At 39.5% G+C, this 23,931-nt stretch overlaps 1 protein-coding gene across 1 annotated transcript in view; it reads right to left on the minus strand.

Moving 5' to 3' along the window:
- The window catches only part of PTPRO (protein tyrosine phosphatase receptor type O), a gene marked incomplete at its 5' end in the record, with an annotated part of 155,472 nt that overhangs the window by 67,375 nt on the left and 64,166 nt on the right, over positions 1-23,931 (minus strand). The window lies entirely within an intron of this gene.

A 23,931-nucleotide genomic window follows, 5' to 3' on the forward strand; every position in this document is an offset into this window, starting at 1 on the left:
TTATTTTACCCCCAATGAAAACTGTAATATATGATATTTTAAATTCCCAACTCCATGGTATCTAATACTCCCTTGTATTTCACAGGTTGAGAGCTCTGTTTAGAGGACAGGGTGGGCAACCATGCCTAGTTTTCAGATTATTCAGCCAGTCTAGTTGTTCATGTACTAGAGCTAGAGCTTCAGGCTTCAGAAGAAAGGACCTAAGCAAACTCACTTACGTGACCCAACATGAGAACAAGGTAACAAGCATATTGTAAATTCATCCTGAACAAGAAAACCAGTCTAAATAGCTTTGAGCTTCAGAATACAAATAGAGGTAACACAATTTCAGCTTTTGATTTGCATTTTTTTTTTACTTTACTCTATTAAAAAAAAAAAAAAAAAAAAAAAAAAAAGACTTAAAGTCTGATATAAGCCAAAATGGGAATGATATAAGTCAATGTTACCAGTGGATGAATACCTTGGTAGTCTGGGTAATTTCTCACAGATGGCAAAGTAATTGCTCCAAACAGCTTACAATATAAGACCACAATTATGCAAAAGTTTACATGTGTTTGTTTGCCTTACATTGGCTGAATTCAACAGGCTCAGCCTTGAGTAGATCAAAACACCACATTTCAAGTGTTTGTATTTTACCTTAAATCCTGATACAGCACTTAGGATCACCACAGACTCAAATCTTTAACTGAGGATTATATATAGATCCAGGTAATTTATTTATATTTTTTTAAATAAGAGAGTCCTTTTATCCTTCTTCCTCCCCATTCTCTCCTCACTAAGAAAATGTCAAAGGACTCCTACTTCAGCTTCTTGATGTGGGGAGATGGGAGAGGGATGCACCCACAGACCTGCTATGAGAGGTGTGTGCACTACCATATCACAGAAAGTATGATTTTCTCCAAGACCAACACAAGAAAAATGAATGGATTCAGCAAGGTTACTACCATGTATTAAGGTTGAAGTACACTCATATAACCACAGAACAGTTTGGGTTTGAGGTGACCTTAAAGAGCATCCAGTTGCAACCCCACTGCCATAGTAAGGGGGGACAGTTCCCACTAGACTATGTCACCCAAAGCCCTGTGCAACCTGGCCTTGAATACTTCCAGGGATGGGGCATCCACAGATTCTCTGGGCAACCTGTTCCAGTACCTCACCAGTCTCTGAGTAAAGAATTTCTTCCTGATGTCTAATCTAAATCTACTCTATTTCAGTACAAAACCATTACCCCTTGTCCAATCACTACAGACCCTGATAAAGAGTCCCTTGCCATCTTTCCTGTAGTCCCCTTTAGGTACTGAAAGGCTACTCTCTGGAACCTTCTCTTCTCCAGGTTGAACAACCTCAACTTCCTCATCCTGTCTTCATAGGAGAGGTGCTCCAGCCCTCTGATCAGCCTCGTGGCCTCCTCTGGACCCACTTTAGCAGGGCTGTATCTTTCTTATATTGCAGGTCCCATAGCTGAATGCAGTGCACCAAGTGGTGTCTCACAAAGGTGGAATAGGGGTGAGAATCACCTCCCTCTCACTACACTTCTTATGATGTAGCCCAAGATACAATTACAATTTCTAGGCTGCAAGTGCACATTGACAGTTCATATTCAGTTTTTAATCCACGAATATCCACATATACCCAGCCTGTATAATCCCACAGAAGTTTGTGGGTTTTGACCTTATATAGACTTGAACCTGAATGCTTCACTAGTGGAAAGAGATGAATGTTATCTCTTAAAGAGTCTAGTGTTCCTTTGACTTTGCTGCTGGATTGTGTGGTACTAACTCAGTGTACCTACCCTGCTATGAAAAAAAAAAAAAAAAAAAGACAAAAGAGACACAAAATTTTATACATTCCAACAAACAGATCAAAGCAAGTTCCTTGTATTTGGTGGTATTATAAATCATTTGTGATGTTAATCAAGTACAGCTGGAAATTAAGCATATAATTGCAGAGTTATAGACATTCCTAGCATATAATTAGATGCTTTCAGACTGCTTGTATGGGGTGTGATTTTATTCTTTGGTTCTTCCACGGGTATTGTATTAAACATGTTGAAGACTGCACAATTTTATTTTTCCCCTCATAATGTTTTCTTGAATTCACAGAAAGTACCACTCAGCAGATGATCTGCTAAGCTCACCTTAAATAGCTCTTGCACAATTAGCATAATGTGCCTGTGCTAGCTAAATACACAAAAACTCACAGACACATGCTTTTGTTACTTATGACAAGACCTGACCAGGGAAAATAACTTTTTTTGAGTCCTTTACCACCTAAATATGTGGGGATTGTGAAATGATAGTCTCTCTCCTTTGTGTGCCTGCTCCCACCTGTGTAATGCATACCTTCCTTGAGTGGTACCTACTCTGTGATTACTCAGTGATTACATGGCCCTCTTTCCCACACCTGTATGTGCCTAGGATCTGAAGCTGCTGCATGCATGGGACACATTGTTTCTGGGAGGCATCTGTTGTATTTTATCCATGGGCTCCTGAAGTATTTTTTGTTCTTTCATTTCAGCTCTAAGGTTTGATTTAGAGAATGAAACAGCAGATAAGGGATGAATAAGAAGGTTTGGCAATTAACATGTCATAGGACTGCACAACTTATCTCCTTTGGGATATCGATTTCACTTTGGCAACATTTTAAAAGAACAGACCATTCCGGGCATCTTCTTCTTCATGTTATATGAGGTGTGCTTGTGATTTTGGAAAGAAGGCTAGGAACAAACCTGGGTATTTTTTCCAAGCACCACTGGAAGTGACAAACATGCCCCACTTAACTAGATCGTAAATCCAGTGTGTCTTAGGACTGACAGCATCAGTATGGTAAATACACATTTCATTACTTCTGGTCAGCTACCTCCAGGATTTAATTTGCTGGTGTCACAGCTTGAGCGGCTGCTTCATGCCTGTGGGGAAATTTGGCAGGGCTTGTGCATTCAGAACCAAGTGATTAGCTCCAACTTCCTTCCTAGTTTATTATTACAAGCTCGTGCCACGCTAAAGCACTTAGGAAAAAAAAAAAAAGCAAAAAAAAAAAAAAGCAGGGGGATGTAAATCCCACAATGCCGTGCCTGTTCACAGTCATTTTCAGAGTGGGGATGAGTCATGTTAGTGGAATTTCCAGCCAATAACCAGGTCCGAATTAAAATAAAAAGGAGGGAGAGACAAGAAGATATATGACATGTCAAATCAACAATATTCAAAGAGTAATAGGAAAATAAATTGTGTGCAGCAGACCTCAGAGTTCTCTTTCTAGAAGTCTATATCTTCAGTTTATTCCCCCATAACAGTCTGAGCTTTACACATGAGGAAGAGATCAAAGTAGCAAAATAGTTATTAATTTTATGTATTTTAGCTCTTGAATGTCTCACTCTGAAACACATTGGGTCTAGACCTGATTATTAAAAGTGCAAATAGTTAAATGTCCTGTTGACTTCAGGAGGTATGGATGCCCATCAACTCCAAAAATAAGTGAGCTTAAGATACTGGGAACTGCATCATGTTCTTTAACACTAGAAAAGCGGAACTAGGGCTGTGAACAAATCTGACTTCAGTCAATTCTTACAGCCTTTTTTGAGTGCCACAGTTTTCAAGGCAGGTATATGAAAACCCAAAGCAGGAGTACATTTTTAAGCTATGGGGGTCTACTTCTCTGGCCAAAGGTACCATTATGAACATCTACTTTATAAAGCTGGTCAAAAATAACATCACCGCAAGTATTAGAAGGTAGTACTTGCACTATTATCCAGACCTCCTGGCTGAAATACTATTTTTTGTGAGTGATTCTACTATACTCATATATATTTTGTTCCTGTAGCCAATAAGGCTAATTTTATTCTAAGTCACGTGATGACTTGTTCTAGCCACGATTCCTCTTATTTAATTTTAGGTACTTAAGTGAAATTACTGAGAACCAAGATAACCTTTTCAGACAGAGTACTTCTGGATTCACCTGAGATCTGAATTACTTTTGAAAGTGCACTGACCAGCCAAAGGGTCTGTGCTCCTGGCTCAGCAAGATTCCTCCGGTCCTCTGTTGATGGGCACAGTTAGTCCCAGCCTCATAACAAAAAAGAGGGCTGGAATTCAGACTTCCATATCCTGGTCCTTGTTACACACTTGCAGCGGTACCTCCATGGAAGGCACATAAATTTCATAAAATAAATAGCATTGCAAATCACATATAAATGTCACGTCACAGTATTTCTGCACCAACTTCCTAATGTATGTTGCATTAATGTCATTATCATCTGATGGTGACAAATGATATGGAACAACAATTACAATAAAAATGGTAAGCATTAATTTTATTAAGAAATCGGAAACTCATATCCAATAAATCTGCTACACACTTGTTGGAAATTTATTGTTTTACTTGAGTTATTGTACAGAGAAAAGAATCAAAATCTGGCCTATTTAAACCATTCCGGTCATTTTTTCTATTTTGTAAAAGTTATCCCACCCTGTCTCTGCAGGCTGGAGACTCCACAAGTCTCCACAGGAGGATCCCAGGCACCTTCTGATCTTTTATGGCTAGAAGAAAGGAGTCCCTGAAACACCCTGCTGTTGCAATAACAGAGTCATATATAACTGCAATAACAGTTTCAAGCAATTTAGATGCATTTCCAAGTAAAAATTAATACTTAAATCTTTAGCTGATCTTTCAGGTTCCCACTTCGCCTCAGTCATTACTGCAATATCTACCTGGCTCGGCCCAATAACACATCTTTCTCAGTTTCACAGCTCTCTTCCTATACTCTTCACAGTGTAAAGTAGGAAAACACTTGTATTTTATGCTAAGTATCACAACATCAAAGCTTAGACTATGTTCCATACCCAGTCTCTTTACTCCTGTCTCAAAGGTCCTCAATAAAACATTTCATGTGACTGAAACTGATTCAGTTTCACAGAGAGATGCAAGCAGTCTCAGAAAAAGCTGTTCCTATAGCCATTACCCAAGAAAGATCCTCTCTGAGCACAGATAAGGACTGAGTGGAAATTGCACAATATTGAGGCTTCTTTGGAACCATTAGCTATCATTATGAGGTCCTATAAATTTAATAAAAAAGTAAAGTCATTCTTATAGCATATGGGGAAAGAATTACATCCTAAGGTTTTTTTCATGATACAGTGAATTCTGGAGCAGGCACAGATTTCACAAGTACTGACCGCAAGAGGAAAGGATTGTTTGAAATAGACTTCAAGAATATGAACAAAAATGTTCACATAAGACTTTGTAAAAGAAGTGATATTAATTGCTACAGATTTTGCACAACACTTCTACAGGTTGTACAGGGAAGTTCCCTTAATAAACACTCTTTAGAATAAATAGTTCATGAAAGAAATGGAAAACCTTATCTTCAAGATTTTCCATGCAGAAAGGAAAAAAAAATTAAAAAGTGAAAAGATAGCAAAAGAAGCAGTTCTCAATAATTTATATTTGATTTAGGTTAACAAACCATTTTTGGCATTCTGCTCTATGAATAGTGTCCTCAGCACTGTTGCTATTCTCAGTCTTAAAAAGCCAGCAATAACAATCTGCTAGTCATATTTTATAAATGAGCTCTAACATTTCTTTGTTCTGAAAGACAGTTTTAAAGGAACAGTTGGTGTTTTTTCCCCCCTTTTTGGGGGAATATGAACTTGGGAATATGAGGGCTTTATTTATTTATTTATTTATTTTTAACCAGCAAATGTCAATATGCTATGTACAGTCTACCATATTTTGCTACTATTCTAAGGTTAATGATGTACTTTAGAGCCATTGGAATGAAATCTTTCTTGACACTATCAACTACTATTACAATAGCATTAAGTAAATGCCAGAATGCTAAATGCATGAAAACAAATCTTTGCATTCAGTAATGGTAATACCTTTTATGTTAATGCATCTTGTTAATGCATCCAATATTCAAAAAAATATTTCTAAATATATGCTTCTATCCTATCTTTCCAGTGCAGACTGGAGAAGGCAAAACCCAAGCATAACAATCCAGAGGCCCTGATCTTGACAGTTTAAAATTAGGTCACAGCTTCATGGATGGCATTTCTCCCTACTGCCCAATCCTGACTGCCTGTATATGCTACAACTATGACAGGAATTCACACTTAGGCAGATATTATAGTTTGGTTTCTTTCCACTCTAGATTTTAAGCTTCTCTCTAGTACTAAAATTATGTCAAAAAGGATAATTGTCCTGAAATAAAATATGAATTTGTTCCCCTTTCCCAGCTACTAACACTGTCATCTATCCCTCAGACTTTTACAGAGCATCCACATTTAAAGTTTAGTCATTCCTTGTGGATGTACCCAAACACATACTGATGCCAGATGAACCAGGTGCTTTAACTAAAATGAGTCTTCCTTCTTGAATCTCTATGTGAACAATAGAAAACAAAAATGGACACAGGAAACATATTCGATTGCCTCAACAATTCCCTTAGTTCTGTCAGACTGGCCTTTGAAGTGATCTTCTCCAGTCAACATTTGTTCTCTGTCTTTGGGTAAACAGTTCAAGCAAATTTGTACCTGCACAAGGGTAAAATAATCAAAGTTGTACGTAGGCCAGATGGGAAGATGAGGTCATTAGGTAGCTCTTTTTAAATTCTGAAATGAGTATAGGTTAGGTAGAAAGGAAAAGAAAGATTACTTTATAGGAATGGGAATTCACTGAGCAGTGTGCTCCACATATACATCATCCCAAGCATGCACAGACTGCCCATCAGTGGAGATTCAGCACAGTGTCTAGAAGTCAAACCACAGCCAACTATGCTTCAGTTCCCTTTCCAACAGAGAGGAAATAATACAGAATGGGTCAGCTCAGGAAAATGATGACCAAGAAGGCAGAGCGAGAAATTAGTCTATATTGGATTTTGAAAAGCTTGGATTACAAAAACACATCTCTTTCCATGGAAACAAATCAAACAAGCTTTAGGGTATTTTTCATTTCAAAGTGCCCAATGGGAGATGGGAAGCACAAAGCTTCTCCTGGAATACTGGAGGAGACATTTTCTAGATGAAATAGGACAAATTTATCTATGTTATTTAGTCTTTCTACTCCTAAAATAGTGGATTCACCTGTTCAAATGACCAAAGTCTGTAATATAAACTTCCAAACAGATACTGATGCTGAAATATGAGATTAGAAAGTCACACAGAAAATTCCTGAAGCTCAAAAGAATGTGAAGACCATGAGAAAGCTGTGACCATGACATGCTCCATGATGGAGCATGGAGATGCTGTGCAGCTGAGAAAAACTGGACTGGTGTCAGCCAAACTTCATTTTATATGCTCTGGCAAAGCGTATGACAAAGGGGTAAAGACAGAGTCTTATGGGTGCTATAAAACTGAAAATGCCTTCATTTTATATTGATGGGGTGTATATATGCCCATTATGTGCACAAGTGAACTAGTTCTTAAAACACAATGCAACACATTGCTGTTTGCAGTAACTACAAAGAGCACACAGTTGGGAAGATGTTATAGTCTTCTTTTATCTGAGAAACTGGAGACCAAAGTGGTTTTCCAATTTATTTGAAATCAAAAAGCAAATTAGCAGGAAATGGAGGAAGGGAGAAGACTTCTTGTTCCCTGTGGTGTTAATCTATAATACAAGAACAGACAACGCTCTTATGAATAAACTTCTAGATACGCTCCTGGAATAGCCCCTATCACCTTCTTCCTTAACTCCAAGTCATTTTAATGGGAATAAGGGACTAAAGTTCTATTAAGTATTTTCAAATACTCCATCTCTTCAAATATATTCTGAGACTACTAGAGAGGTTTGGAAATTTGAAATGAGAAGGAATTGATAGAAAAAAAAATCATTTTCTGTTTCGAGTTTTCTGGTTCCTGGCACTGCAATTTATTAAAATGTACATTAGTCAATCTGATTGACACTATAGGCTCTTACTAACCTTGAAGCACTGACACAGGATCATAAAATCATAAAAGCATCTAAGTTGGAAAAGGCTTCAAGATCATCAAACCCAACCGCCAACCTGACCTATTGAATTCCACCATGTTCCTCAGTGGCACATCCACACATCCCTTAAATACCTCCAGTGGTAAGGACTGCACCACTTCCCTGGGCAGGCTGATCCATTGCTTGACCACACTCACTGTGAAGAAATTCTTCCTAATCTACAATCTAAACCTCCCCTAGTATGACTTGAGATACAATTGAACATCTATAAAATTATTTATACTGCAGTATAGGCTGTGAAAAACTGCTCCAGATTTCAATTAAATATATTAAGCAAAGTCAATTATTCAGCTGCAGTGATGCAGCTGAACTCTGCTCTTCCTGACTGAAACTATAAAGCATACCTTCATTCTCTTCCCATGTTATCAAAAGAACATGAGGAATTCAGAAGCAGGTGTAGGTAAATTTTGTCTCCATCTAAGCTGCTGACTTTAGTTTGACCTGGAGCTGAGTTCAGACAAGCAGAATGAGTTGTCTGCTTTATTGCCACTCATTTTAATCTTACTTTCTGCATCCCCAAGGAAAAAATCCCCAGACACCACCACCTTTTCATCAGTAGTCTCACGGAAGAGCTGGCACACTAAGGTTAAAAAAGAAAAAAGAGAATCTAAATCCAGATCACCAGTCTTCTTATTCTACGCTCTAAAATACTTACTACCTTTCTGCCCAAAGCCATAACTACAGCGTGCACTCCCTCCCTTGGAAGACTGCTTATTTAGGTTCAAGCACAGGTTTATTTTGTTTTCTGATCCCAGTGGAACTTGATATTAGGCCCTTTGATTACCCTGTTGTGCTGATGTGTTCTCTAAATGGGAAGGGCTGATTTGAGATCACCTGCTGAGATTTTTCATGTTATTTATTCATAGTTCCTACAGCTGAATGTTTTCTTTCTTGCCAAAGTATTTGATGTGCAGTTTTATTTTGCTTTTCCCAACCTGTGCTCAGAGGCAAGCACCCAGTGCTATTTCCATGATTACTTGCAAGAGATGAACTCTGTAATTTTCCATACAGCACAGGGTCAATTGCAAATCCACACAGAACATTTCAATTGTTACTAGTGCCTGATCTTGAATTCATTTCTAGGATGGCTTTAGGCTCAGCTCAGATATTTATACTCATTTGATAAATTCCTACCCACATAAGATTTCTCCATCACATTACAACCAGCAACAGGCTGCTTGGTGGTCATGAACGCTGCCAAAACCTCTAACGCTGCAAAAACTCATGGCTTGTCACTGTCACCTTCCCCATCAGGGATAATTCCAGCATGATTTATTTGGCTGTAGTGCATCAAGTGATTAGTATTTAGTACAGTTGCCATGGGTGGACTAGAAGGAAGTAAAAGAGGGAAGCTAATACAGAGAGTTTTGGAAATGGAGTCAGGATTCTCAGCTGAAGGGTAAGGTACTTTCAGATGTGAGACACGCTGCTCCACCTGCCCAGAGGAACAGACCGATCAGGGGAGAATGACAGGTGTTACCTACCAGAGGGATCGCAGTCCACCTTATTGAGTGTCATATGGCTTTCATGAAAGATGTAATTCTGCTACAATGTTCTCTTCTATCAGGGTAATTGCAAATGCATTTCTGACAAAGGGCTTCAGTTTCCCCAAGGCTCCATTTTAGGGCCAGTCCTCTTCAATGTTTTTATAAACAATTTGGATGTAGGACTAGAAGGTATTTGGAGCAAATTTGCTGATGACACTAAACTTGGAGGAGTTGTTGACTCTGTTGAGGGTGGAAAGGCCTTGCAGAGAGATCTGGACAGGCTGGAGAGCTGGGCAATCACCAACCGCATGACATTTAATAAGAGCAAGTGCTGGGTCCTGCACCTGGGATGGGACAGCTTTGGCAATTTGTACAGACTGGGCAACGAGACACTGGAGAGCAGTCTCACAGAGAGGCATCTGGGGCTGGTGGTTTAACAACAAGCTGAATATGAGCCAGCAGTGTGCCCTGGCAGCCAGGAGGGCCAACCATACCCTGGGGTTGCATCAAGCATGGCATTGCTAGTCGGTTGAGGGAGGTGATTGTCCTGCTCTACTCTGCGCACTGCAGCCTTACCTCGAGTACTGTGTGCGGTTCTGGGCACCTCAGTACAGAAAGGATGTGAAACTGTTGGAGAGTGTCCAGAGGAGGGCAACCAAGATGGTGAAGGGCCTAGAGGGGAAGACATATGAGGAGCGGCTGAGGTCACTTGACCTGTTCAATCTGGAAAAGAGAAGGCTGAGGGGAGACCTCATCGCAGCCTACAGCTTCCTCACGAGGGGGAGTGGAGGGGCAGGCATTGATCTGTTCTCTTTAGTGATCAGTGATAGGACTTGTGGGAATGGAGGAAAGCTGCGATGGGAGGTTCAGGCTGGACATCAGGAAGAGGTTTTTCACTGAGAGGGTGGTTGCACACTGGAACAGGCTCCCCAGGGATGTAGTCATGGCACCAAGCCTGTCAGAGTTTAAGAAGCATTTGGACTGTGCACTTAGTCACATGGTCTGAACTTTTGGGTAGACCTGTTTGGTGCCAGGAGTTGGACTTGATGATCCTTATGGGTCTGTTCCAACTCAGGATATTCTACGATTCTGTGATTCTAACTTGCAAATTAAATGTCTGCAACTGTGTTTATCAGACCAGGGAAATAAAAATTTCTTCTATTTCTACTCTAATATACAACCAGCAAATTTGTCCTTCATTGGGATCCACTTGTGCACTACCAACAGAACTTGCTGAAATATTCCATGCACTTCTGCATGTATACCTAAAGTTTCCTGTTACCTTCAAAGTGAGGAGACTTAATGATGTCTTGATCAGAACTTTTAAGCTGAGACTTCTGTATGTGGTTTGGGATTCCTCTGTCTTAAATTTATCAATCTAAAAAGATGGGCACCCAGTTTAATCCCATCATCAAGGCCCCCTCTGTACTCTGTAGGGAGAGATGGAGCAGAAGAATTTAATTTACCCCCTTTAAGATTAAACAAACTTCCTTCTGCCAGTGCTTTTCGCTTTCTTTGCACCTTCCTTTTAAACACAGAGAGTCAGGTGAAACCAGAATCAGCAGCTATCTATGGTATGATGGCAGCTGCAACTTGTATTTGTATTACAGTTATGTATTGTGGCTGCTAAACTTTTTGGATTAAATTGATACTGCAAGGTTTTGATTTTCTTTTTCTATTCTCATTTCTAGCAGTATAAAAGTACACAATGATCATGACTTTGCAAGGCATATAACTTAAAGCACACAAAAGGTCCTACTCAGCAAAAGACATAAGCATGTTCATCAATTCTTTGCCTAGGTGACAGAGGCCAGCCCTATGTGCAAGAATCAATCAGGAGATCAAGGTCCCTCTTCCTGAGCTATCAAAGAGCAATAAACCTCTGCAACTTCCTTCCAGTTTGTTTTGTGTCTTCTGTGAAGTGAGGGTACTAAAGAGTCATTCAAAACATAATAAAAGTATTGGCTCATTGGGTGATGTTGAGATCCCTCTTCTGCCAGTTTGGTATTCTGGTATTCTCTTCATACAATTATTCTTTGCTGGCTTTATTATTTTTTTCCTTCACTTGGCAGTCATTCAGTGATCAGGGATGCAGCAAACCTTAATAAATACATTCATCAGCCTGGTTCTTAGGCTGAGGTAACTCAGCAGCAATAGTATGGAGAGCATACAGATTAAACTTCTAGCTGGTTTGGCAGATACAAGCCCTTTGAATGAAGAATTTAGAGAAATAAACTTCAGTCATTAACTTTCTTTTGTATATTTCCCTTTTAATATCTGGCAGAGCATGACAATGGCTAGCCTGTCAAGATAAGGCTTAATACACTTAGAGATGAAAGTCAGCTGAGAAAAGTCTGTGTGGAAATCTTCCATGGGAAGTCTGTTCCCTAAACTAGAATGGATTGTAAAACAAAAACAGGTGATCTTCAAACATTATTGCTTAATTTCAATTCAGGATGCTAATGCTTTATTATCTCTTCTGGAAAGGATGATTTTATAAAGAGCATGACCTTAAGTGAGTCACATGACCTCTTCCAGACATACACACTGGTAAATATTTACTGAGCTTTATTTCATAGGCATTAACTCATTGTTGATATGAAAAGCTTTTAGGTCACTAGACAATGCAATATATAATATTATCATCATGACATATAAAAATATGCACAGTTTAAAGGTGATAATGATTTTCTTTCCTAGTTAGCTTCTAGGTATGAGTTCAGCATGTACTGGTTTATGTCACTGTTTGCTTCTTATATTTTATGAAGTATTTTTGTCAACAGTGAAAGAGAAGAATGAAGGTGATAACATGGAGTTTATTGACATTTCTTTAATCCACAGCAAGTGGTGCTTTTATACATAACCATTGGTCATTTTGTATCGCACTAATCCAAGCAAAAAATATACTAGTCTAGTTGGCTGGCTGCCATTTGTCATTCTCAGTCTGTTCAATTGTCAGTAACAGCAATGCAAATATACAAATCTCTCTTAATTCCACAATTCTTGTACTCAAAATGCAAGCAATAAATATATTGCCTAGGCTCTTCTCAATGCTTTGACTGAACCAAAACATTATTTCATGATCCTCCTGTGAGCACACCTGCCTGTACCTGAGAGTACCAGAACTGAGGTTGTTCTTTCACAAGCATGACCATGAAGTCACCACAATCTGCTTTGTAAATATATGTAGGTGTCACTGTGTACCTACAAGGTCTTTTGATTAAAGCTTGGCACCAAGATGTTCTTTAAAAAAAGGGAAGTGTGCACCTTTAGATCTCTCAATATCCAGAGCATGGTCCTCTCTGCACATGTAGATACATAACCTACCCACCAGAAAGATGCAAGAACATGCACACTGGCAGTGTTCAGCCCCAATGGCAATGGGAGTGGCTTGGCAACCAAGCCAAAAGAGTGGTTTCTGTTAGTTATTTATAGCATTTTAAAAATTTAAATACACTGTTATTTTCCACCAGGTCCTTACTAAGATATTATTTATTTATTTATTTATTTTTTCCCTCCACTCCCACAGGAGCACATCCATGAAGCAATGAGCTCCCTTTACTTTCAGACTACATGTTTGCTTCTCAGCTCAGGTTTACTCCCGACATGACTTTAGCCAACTTACTGAGGTGCCAGGAGAGTCAACAGACAGAAGTTTGCTCCTGCCCAAGGTGTTTCCCAGCATGAATTTAAAGTACAGAAAAGTCAGAAGGTAGAGAGTTTGCCATTTTCTTTTTGTTTTGTTTTGTTTTGCTTGGTTTGGTTTTGTTGCTTTTTTTTTTTTTTTCTAGGGTGTGGTATGGGGTGGGAGGAGTGTGTGGGTTGGCTTATTGTGTTGCAACATCAGGCACGTTCTTGTGATGATTTCTTCAGTTGTACTGAGAGCACATGGAAGAAAGCTATGACTTAGTCTTTTCATTGTGTTTTCTGTCATACACCCAGACTTCAAAGGAGAAACTCATGACCCACAATCACTCTGAACTCCCTACCTCCCTGCATCTCCCAGCACCAAAAGTCATTTGCAAGCAGCATCTTCTCCACAGCTTAATGAAACACCAGCACTAACAGACTGAGTGCATGCTCTGAGTTTGCTTCAAGTACGAGCTAAAAATGATTGGCTTAAATAACCCCAAAGATTTGGACCATAAACACAATCAATTACTACAGCTCAGCATAGATGGAAGTATTCATCTATGGCAACGGAATTGGCTGTGCTCTGCTTATCCCTGCTGTGGCGAATACATCTCCTAGTATGCGTATTTAAGAGTGAACATTCATACTTCCAGTAAGTATTTGCATGTTTATGAATAAACTATAATCCATTTGAAAGGATTCTTACTCATTAGCCCTGTAAGATCTTCATTTATTTCTCATACTTTGCATACCAAAAAGACAGCAAGAAGAAAACATCAGTTTGCACAGAAGTGCAGAAAATCTGCATAAATAGGAAAGATTAGACCCAAACACTAGAGACCATGCTCCAAAGAGCAGGAATGTCTTAGTATTGGTCTCAGTAAAAACAGAAGGTGGAAAAATGTTGGATTTCTTTCCCTACTTGTCTGTACTTGAAAGGGGGAAAAAGACATGCATGAGTGAGGTTAATGGAAGACCTATTTGTGTCCAATTCACTGGAGAAATAGTACAAGGACATATCATCCTTGTAAAATATTTTTCCCTGTATTCCTTCAGCCAGATCAAAGTACAATTATGTACAAAGTAACATGTGCAGATGAATACAGATTTGGGAGATCTATTATTCTCTCAATCCACCCTGCCTTGGTGTAATTCTTCTTTACCCCTGTCATAAAGACAGACTTCTTTACGAGTGCTTCATGCTGTCAAAATGTGTGGCTTGTTCGACTAACCTAGAACAGAGTTGAAAGTGCACAACAGTGACAAGGAGTCATTCACGGTTAGGGTTCTTGCTGTGAAACAAAACTGACAAGTCCTCCTGAAACATACAGCAATTAGCAAGTGCGAAATCAAAACTCACCCCACATCAGTAGCTACCAAGACACACAGAAGCAAAACTAAAATGAATCTACATCTTTATAGTCCTGGAGAGCTTTGTAATTCAGAATGATCTTAACAATCAAATAACAATTTCATTCTCTAAGATGAGGCTTTGTGCTTCATACTGGTACAACTGAGCTCCTCAAAATTTTCATCTTCACACCATACCAAGATGGTGTTATCCCCCGTTGCCAGTCGCCTAATCCAACAAGAAGTCTGTGGAAGAACAGAGATTTTGAGATCCAAAATGGGATAAAGGTTATCCCTGTTTCACACTATAACCAAAGATTTCTCCTTTTGCATCTCAGAGAAATAAAACCAGGACCAGTGTTGAGCCTGGTACAGAACAGCGCACTGGAGTGCTCAGCTTATAACTCACTGTTTATCTGTATGTTTTAACTGCTAACAAAGCAATTCCTTCATCCTTACAAAACTGAATAACGACAAAAGAAAAAAAAATGTACTTCCTACAACAAGCAGGTCCTGTTTTGGAGTGAAAGCTCCTTCTAAAATCATATTATAAATAACTCCAAATAACATAAAACCATGTCTGTGCCAGCAAAAAGCAGTCTGCTTCTACACATGGTAAGACAGAAGCTGGAGAGCAAAGACCATGCTGTTTTATTAAGCTGTCCTAGAAAAGCCAGTAGCTATCATTCTGTTGCAGGTCAGAAAAAATAGTTATCCAATCTGGCATGACTGTAGCTTGCAATCAAAGCTACGTGTAGTTCTCATCCTCACCTGCCACAGCCCAGTTTGTTAATTTAAGTTGTAAAGATGGAAACAAAACCACCTTTTCCATTCAAATTTGAATCCAAGCTGTTCATCTTGTGTCCTACCCTGTTGCATTAAAGGCAAGATCATCCTTACTTATTTCACTCCAAGAAAGCTGTGATCTCAACACATGGTCTCAGAAAAATGCCATACCTTGCCATGGCTAACGCCAACTTTACTCTGTGTGGCCTCATCGCTTGGCAAAATATTAGCAGAGTTTTTTGCACCAGGTGAAAAAGCATTCTCTTAAGAGATTTTTAATGATTCAGGACATAAAATTTTGCTTTTGAAAATCCCACTGGCACCAACTGTATCTTTACAGACCTAAAAATCTGGCCTGTATGATTTCAATACCATGGTCTTTGTCATTCTTCCTATAGAACAAGGTTAGCTCATTGTTATGTGCTGTTCATTGGTCTCTGCTAAGAGAACTCAGATATTGATCTAATGCTGGAAAACTTTTATATTATTTTATTGAAACTTATGTTTTAAAAAGTCATTAAGAACATTTGATATTCACATCTTATATGGTGGTGTTTTTTTTTCAGTGTAAGGCTTTTTGTATTAGCTTTTCCAAGAAATTACAGCATGCTTTTGCAAAAGCAGCTCTGATCAAGGGTCTAGGGAGAAAGACCAAGAGCAGAGATAGAACAATGATTCTAATTCAAACAAAACTCCTCAAAGGGCAGGAGAAGTTACAATTGTGATAACTAATTGATTCTACATACAGAAAAAAAAAATGATAAGAAGGATTTTGTCCTGGTAAGACAGATTTTTTTAAAAAGAGGGATTTAATTAAATACATCTCAGATCTTTTTTCTTTCTCTCTCTCTTTTTTTTTTTTTTTTTCTTAAGATTTTAAGTGTCAGGCAGCATATCCAAAAGAAAAATGATACCATCCAGGAAGTAATTATGTGCAGTAAGTGTGCTGTTTGACTTCTTTCCTGCAACAGTGATCCCCAGAAGCAGGAGGAAACAAGGAAGTTGGGAGGGAGGAGGGAAAAAATAAGATTCAGTAATTTGAGAAGCTACAGACATTTCTCTTTCTGTGTCTCAATTAACAGAATGAGGGGCTGTTCCACTGTGGGAGCAGCACATGTTTCATAAGAGCAAGGAATATTTTAGTGGCTGCGTGTCATGTTAGAAAGTGGAGAAACATAAGGGGCTTGACACAGCATGATTTGCTCTGAATAATAAACTCTTAGAGCCGATGCGAGTCAGAATCGTTATTAGACATTGGGTGATCAAATTCAGGGGCTCCATCCACACAGCTATGTGCAGATATGCCCAGTATGGGCAGATGTTGAAGCTCTCATTATCTCGGCTGTGCTTTTCCCCAGACTGGCTGACTGCCACGTAAGGACAGATGCACAGCACAGCTCATTCATGCTCTTCCCCACTCCACTGGCTCCAGTTCAAGATTATACCTATTCACTAGAAATTCACAGAAAACTTTACAAGTTTTCAAGGTGAATGTGTTGCACATATTCTTAGAGCCTTGTTCATAAACATTTTATTAGCATTGCCTTTGGTTTATTCCAGATCCTGTTATCCTTAATAACTGAGTTGTATTGAACACAAAATTTAAAATGTTTTCTGTGTGTTTTGATGAAGTCAGCTTACTTATTGAATCTTTTCACTGATTATCCCACACGGACTAATTTTTTGTCCTTTCCCAACAATGACTTTTGAAAATGTTATGTGATTCTAGTGCTTTTGTATTGTTACACGCCTGCTGTTCTGCCACTAATAGGAGATGTTAAGTACCTACTTCTGCTTCTTTCCTTATTGCTCCCTGTACATGACATTGTCTTGGCATAAATATGCCAGAATATCTCATTTTTATAGAGGTTTGTTAGACATTTCAACAGCTTCTGCCAATTTGCTTTATGTATGTATTTAGACATTATACACGCAGGAAATACATTTTATATACAACTTGCATGTAGTTTGCTCCCACATTCTTCACCTTTAAAATAAATACATAAATGAAAATAAGAAAATTCACAACAAAAAAGTAGATTAGAAACATGAGTGTTCTGCATATCTGATTTGTCTGTGAATTACATCCTGCAATCTCTCTTTTTGCTGTATTTTTTTTTTTTTTTTCTTGCTCCTGACTGCTGTGGATTGATGAGTCTCCTTCAGAGACCAACACAGGTACATAATCCAGTGTAGCCCAGTGGGTTTCTAGTCTTACCTGGAGCTTCTCCTGCTCTGTCACTCTGCATGGCACGCATTCAGCCAGGCACCCCACTCCAAGAGTGCTACTTTAAGGTACCCCACTGCAGAGGTTCCCAAGAAAGCAACCCCCTTCAGTTCAGGGTGATGCTATACATAGTCACCTCAGCAGGCCAGGACCTACACCTGCAACTGTAGCAGCATAGCTGGGAAAACATAGAGCCAGTGCTTCCCAACACCAGCTTGCATGTCCCTCCACTTATAGTGTAAGCCAGACAAAATGCTGGTGCAGGTCCCGAGCAAGAGAGGCCTCAAGGAGATGTGAGTTCCTCATTAGTCATGCGCATCATATAGATGGACCTTCTCAGCAAAGCCTGGCTCCCCCTCAAGTCTGGTAGCAGCAAGCTGAACACAATTAGGTGCTTGGAATAATGAATCTATTTTAATCATTGTTGCTTTGCTCCCAAGAGGTTTTGTATCTCTGTTCTGTGCAGGATATCACCCTCAACACACAAGACTCTGCCCTGAACTAACATGACAGCCCTACAAATAATGTTGTTTGACAAGCTTTCAATTATGAAACTGTGTTCTAATGGCAGCTATGGCAGCACAGAGAATCCTGCTCAGCTTTCAATCCTTCTGTGCACAGAAACTGTGCTTTTCGACAAGAGACCAAGAAAAGTCAGCCTGAAATAATCATATATCCTTCTATGCATGATTGCTGCAGTGACTAATCCCAATTTGTTCCCTTCACTCCCTGCTTCTGCCTCCCTCCCCTTCAGAAGGCAGCAAGCCCGCCCTGTACTGAGAACAAATGAGCATGGAGAAGAAAAAGCAATTTGTACTCATGTCCTCTCTCCAGCCCCGTGCTTCCGCCCACTTCAAATTCAGCAGCAAAAGAGTATGTTTTGGTTATCTATCTGAGCATAAATCCTCAGCTATTATGTTAACAAAGTAGTGATGAAAGAATATTTCTTGGTTAATTATGTGGTTCTACTGTTGATATTGCAGCTGAATGGAGAAGACTAAAGAAAATCTGCATGGTTTATAGTACAAAGGTAATGTGGGAAGATCCCAAGCTATAGACTTATTGGATCTTCAGACAATTCTTCCAGAAATCTGGGAGTTTTTAGTTTTTTAACCTTCCTGCAACCCTGTACCCCAAACTGGAGTTCAGATTTAGAAAATTTAAATTGAAGAGCAGATTTCTAGGTTGGAAAATGCTCTGTATTTCTGTGATATGATACCTTTCACTGGAGAATTTCAAAGCACTGTTCTAGTACATGTTAATGAGACCTCACAAGAATGCTATAAATACAATATCATGTGTATATGACTCATGCAGCTTATTAATTTTACATCACCTACACTGTGGTTTGAACAAGAGTGGCAGAGCAGAATTCAGACAAATTCCTCTGTAAAGAACTTAGCCAAAATAGCAATCTCTATGTGTTCAGGAATCAATCTGCCTCAAGGCTACACCTGGCTTGCGAGATTCAGGCAGAGAGACATTTATTGCTTACCACAACCTTTCCATTGCAAGCTGCCTTGCAAAGCAAGAGCACCACGGTTCTTGTAAAAAAATGTAGTGTTCATCTAACACAAAAACAAACTTTAAAACAATGTATAAGCAGCTTCCATACCACGTCAGCAGTCTATAGAAGAGAAGAAACTTTGCTGGGGCTGGATATGGATCCAATAGGTAAGGATTCTCTGTGGGAATTGACTTTAATTATGAAGCGAGAGAAAAACCAATATATAATCTCTTAAACTTACCTATACCCTTAACTAAAAGGCATCTTTACTTAGCTTAATTAACTATTAATACGGAGTTCCTGAAAAGCCCTCAGTTATTTCAGTGTTCACTCTACTTCTGTGGCAATTACCCGTTTAAGAGGTTCTGCAGACAGAGTAATAACCAAGACACACAAAAGATTTGTTTACACGGTACTTTACAGGAATTGTGAGCCAGCCAGATGCTGTGTAATTGAGATAAATAAGATGCAGTGGGCACACACAATGATGAGAGGCCAAGTATATTAGCATGGGGTTAGCCAGGGTTTGTGTAGGTTTCTGCTATCTTAGAGAATGAGTAGGTGAGCTAATGCCTGTCTGTAAGCTAACATAACCCAAATAAATACTTAAAGGCCCCATAGAAGGTAAGTAATAAAGCTAGAACCAGAGTAACTAGGTTTCTTTAGCCTAGTCTCAGTGGAATCAAGAAAGTTGGATCAAGCCACCCACTTCACAGCAGTTTCTCTCTTTCCTCCATTCACAATAGTTGATGTGGTGGAACTCAGCCAACACCGGGAAGGCAATTTTTGCTGCAATTCAGAGGTGAGAGCACTGAAACAGGGTCTAAGTGAAGGAGAGATACCCAGTAACTGCACTGCTCTCCCAAAGCAAAGAAAGGAGGTGAAAGAGGAGGTAAAGATACTTTGTATTATCAAAATGAGAGGAAAGAAGAGAGCAGCTTCCTAGGCTTCAGTTGAGCCCCAGAAGTTACAACTACTAACTAAATATGAGTAATAAAGGAATACAAAATAGTAAACAAATATATATATATATATTGATTGTGGTTCAGTGCCATAAACACTAATTAAAAGCTTTTAATCTATGAAGTTAGGGGATAACATACATTCATGAAAATACCACTTTTCCCAAACTCATACTGAATCTCATACTTGCCTACCATCTTTTTTGAATGGCTCCTCTTTAAACCTGAATGTTAATAACTCAAAATTGCTCAATATGCAAGACCTAGAGCAGATTTTGTGGCTAGAATCTATGTCTCAAGCCATCCTAATCATTATAAGTCTCGGCATGTTGCCTGGATTGCTAAGAGTTCAAGTCTGCAGTTTGATTTAAATCAAAAAATATCTATTCTCTGCCATTGACAATTCAAAAAGCACACTGAAGCTTCAAGAAATTAAGCGATGCATTTAAGTCTTGCCTGTAGTAATTAAAAGGCTGAATTAAAATCTTTGCCATTTAAAATGTTTCTATCTTAGTCTGGTCTGCTGTGCTGAAAATGCTCTGCATGCATGCATTCTGTTTCTTTTTTCTCATAAAAATGTTATGACATCCCCAAAAATTACAGTCGAAATGGTGGGAAAAACATCTGTAAATGCTTCTGCTTCCATGTTTTAACAGAAGAGCATTGTCCTCTCCTATTAGCCATTGTGTTGGGTCTGTCTGAGGTGGAGTCACCTTTCCCTGCAGCAGCCCACACAGTGCTGTGCACTGCATTCATAGCTGGAATAGCACTGATATCACTCCAGTGTTGTGTCTATTGCTGCGTAGCGCTGGCACAGCATCAGGACTCCTTCCAAGCCCCCAAGAGCCAGCAGGCTGAGGGTGGGCAAGTGATGGGGAGGGGACATCGCCAGGGCAGCTGACCTAAACCAACCAAAGGGATATTCCATAACACCTGATGTCACACTCAGCAATAAAAAGGGGGGCTCTCGTGGAGGAGGGGGCTGTTCCTCCTGAACAACCACTACGCATTTTGAGGCCCTGCTTCCCAGGACGTGGCCGAACATCGCTCGTTGATGGGAAGTAGAGAATAATTTTTTTTCCCTCTCTCTGTGCTTCCGTGTGGACTTATTGTTTCTTTTGTTTCTTTTTTTCCTCCCCATTACCTTTCCCTTTAATTAAACCTTTCTCATCTCAAACCTTGAGTTCTCTGTGTTGTATTTTCTCCCCCTTCCTCTTTGAGGAGAGAGGGAGTGAGAGAGCAGTTGTGGTGGAGCTCAGCTGCCCACCCGAGTAAAACCACCACAGCCATTCACTCCCTAAGGATGGTTAATCAACGACAAGCTAAGAAAAAAAATGATGGCAAAGCTCATACAATCGCTGAGAGACAACCTGAGACTAACTGCTGTGCACTGGAATCAGTCAGTCATGGACTGTCTGGGAGATGGTCCCTTTGTACAGACTGAAAGGATTTATCTCTATTTGTAGCAGGGTACAATTTGGAAAATGCAGTGTTCTCATGAAATGCCTGATGGAGTTAAAACTGGAATGGCCCCTATTCTCAAGAGTTAATAACTTTCAGAGGGAAAAAAATTACCTTAGGACCCTACTGTATTTCATAGAAGGAAAGAGAGAAACACTTCTGGGTTGAGGAGGTAGGGAAAGGGGGTGGAGAACTCTTGTGTGGTGGGAACAATAGCCTACTCCTTTGACCTGCAAAAGGTTGGGTGAATGTTTGCAGTGGTTTGCCAGATGAGTCTACTAGTGTTTCTGAACTTAAGGCTCCCACTTTGAAGACCAGAGGCTCCAAATTTGGTCTGTTCCACTAATGACATGTGCAAGTACTGTTATTTATATGTGTTTAAAATTAACTGGTGACCTGAACTATATCTATTATAGTCCAAATGCAGTTTGAATATCATTCATTATACAAATGAGGTTTGAACTGAACATAACTGTTTACTCAGAAGACATCCATTTAGTGAGTTGGCATTTCTTCATTACCCAAAATATATGATAATTGTCCATGTAATTCCTTCAGCAAGTTAATTGCACACAGTCCTGCTCCTCGATCGAAATTATCTGTCAGCCTCGCATAATTATTATGCATCAGTCTCAGTTAAAATTCATTCCTTTATGCTACTGCATGAATGGGACTGTATTGAAACTGAGCTCAAATCATAGTAAGGTCAGCACCTTATATTAAAACTACCACAAAAAAAAAAGTTTTATTATAGACCAAAAGTGACACTCCTGATTCAATGAATGAAGTGCTACCACAGCACATGACAGGAGACTCAGTAGACAACTGGGAGGAAAAACATGACCTGAGCAGTGTGTCCCAACGTGTTGCAGCTCCCTACAAAAAGACGCATTTTCTCCAGGAGCTGGGCAGCACCAAGATTTGTCTCCCATTTCTGGACCCGTCAAAGCTCAATTAGTCCCTTTCCTCCACAGAAGAGGAAGCAAGGGATGCTGCAGAGCATGATGCCAACCACAGGTGAACAGGAGCTCCATGGTGTCTGAGCAAGGCCTACTACAATGCTCTCAGCCTTGCTCCACTCCCCTCTCTCACAGCAGCTGGCTTTTGATGCCTGCCTTGGGAAACACTAGCTCTCACAATGTCTCCACAGCTTGCCAACTGTTTATAGATGACTTGCAGCATAGATTAGTCTTTCACCTGTATGCATGTCACTGTAAATGATGCTTTGAGACATCATGGCAATCAAAATATGCTATTTGAGTGAGCCCTGTGGTTCCCTATTTTCCCATGTATTAAAAGTTAAATGGTCTTCCCACAGTTCTGCAATAACACATGGGCCATCAATAATTATTAAGACATGCAGTGAGGCCTCATAAGATCACAAAAAGACTGAGTCCCCAGTTGTTCCTTGTGCCCATTTATTCATTTTCCATCTCATTCAGGCATTTGTATGAGCCAAAAAGAGCAGGAAAAGGGTGTACACTGATACAACAGGATAAGATACAGCTCTATCATTTTGCACATGTAAGATAATAACAGTAAAAGATGACGGTAGTAACATTTATTCCTACAATGGGAGATTCCCTTGGTTGGGAGGATGCATTTCTGTAACTGGAAGTGTGTTTGGTATTTTGCTGTAAAATTTCACTGCAGACTTTCATTTCTAACACAGTTTGCTGCAAGTGTGTAAGTGTACTGTAGAGTTTAATTCTGCAAAGGTATTGAACCCTGACAGAAGCATCTCCAATTCCTGCCACATCTGAGGTGGAGGTACAGATCTTGAGGTATATCCTTGAAGGGTGGAATCGACATCGCCCTCAGATCAGGTACAAGATACTACGTCAGGTGTGTTGTTTACTGTCATCTCTAATTTATCCTGTGTGACACAGAACAAAACAAGATGTACCACAGAAGACACAGAAAAGCATAAAACCGCGTATATGGTATAACCTAGTATCCCCACAAAACCACAAAGTGCATCTAAATGACTAGTTCAAAATAATCATGAATCCTCAAGTCCCCAAAAATTTGACAGAAAAAGGCCTTACCAGCTAAAACTGTAAGTTCTGTGACTGAAAAAGCGTAAACTGACAATCTAGGTCAGGGTTTGCTATCCACTGGTGACTGCACTCAGCCTTTTTAAGCCTTTGTTTTTCTAATGGTTACACTTCTTCATGTTAAAGCTTTAAAAAAATGCAGTGTGACTGTAGATCCTATACCTCTTGGACAACTAAGTAAGGGGCTTTGCCAGCCAAGGTGTAATAGTGCTATATTTTTAATAGATATATAGAGAGGAAAATAATCTGCAGTGGAGTCTGTATTCAGAATGGAACATAAATACCTGGAGTACAGACCTAACCCAGTCAAGCTTGTTATGACCATGGGGGCATCCATAAAAAATAGAGTATGAAGTAATTTGAACAAGGATGTGCTATACAGATTAAAGGCATTAACTATAATGAACCTGACTGCAGAGCCTATAGTACTTTATACTGTGTGCATGGAGTAAGTAGGAAGATCAAAACAAATTGA

Source organism: Netta rufina (genome assembly GCF_964035555.1).
Source record: "Netta rufina genome assembly, chromosome: 1".
NCBI lineage: Eukaryota > Metazoa > Chordata > Aves > Anseriformes > Anatidae > Netta > Netta rufina.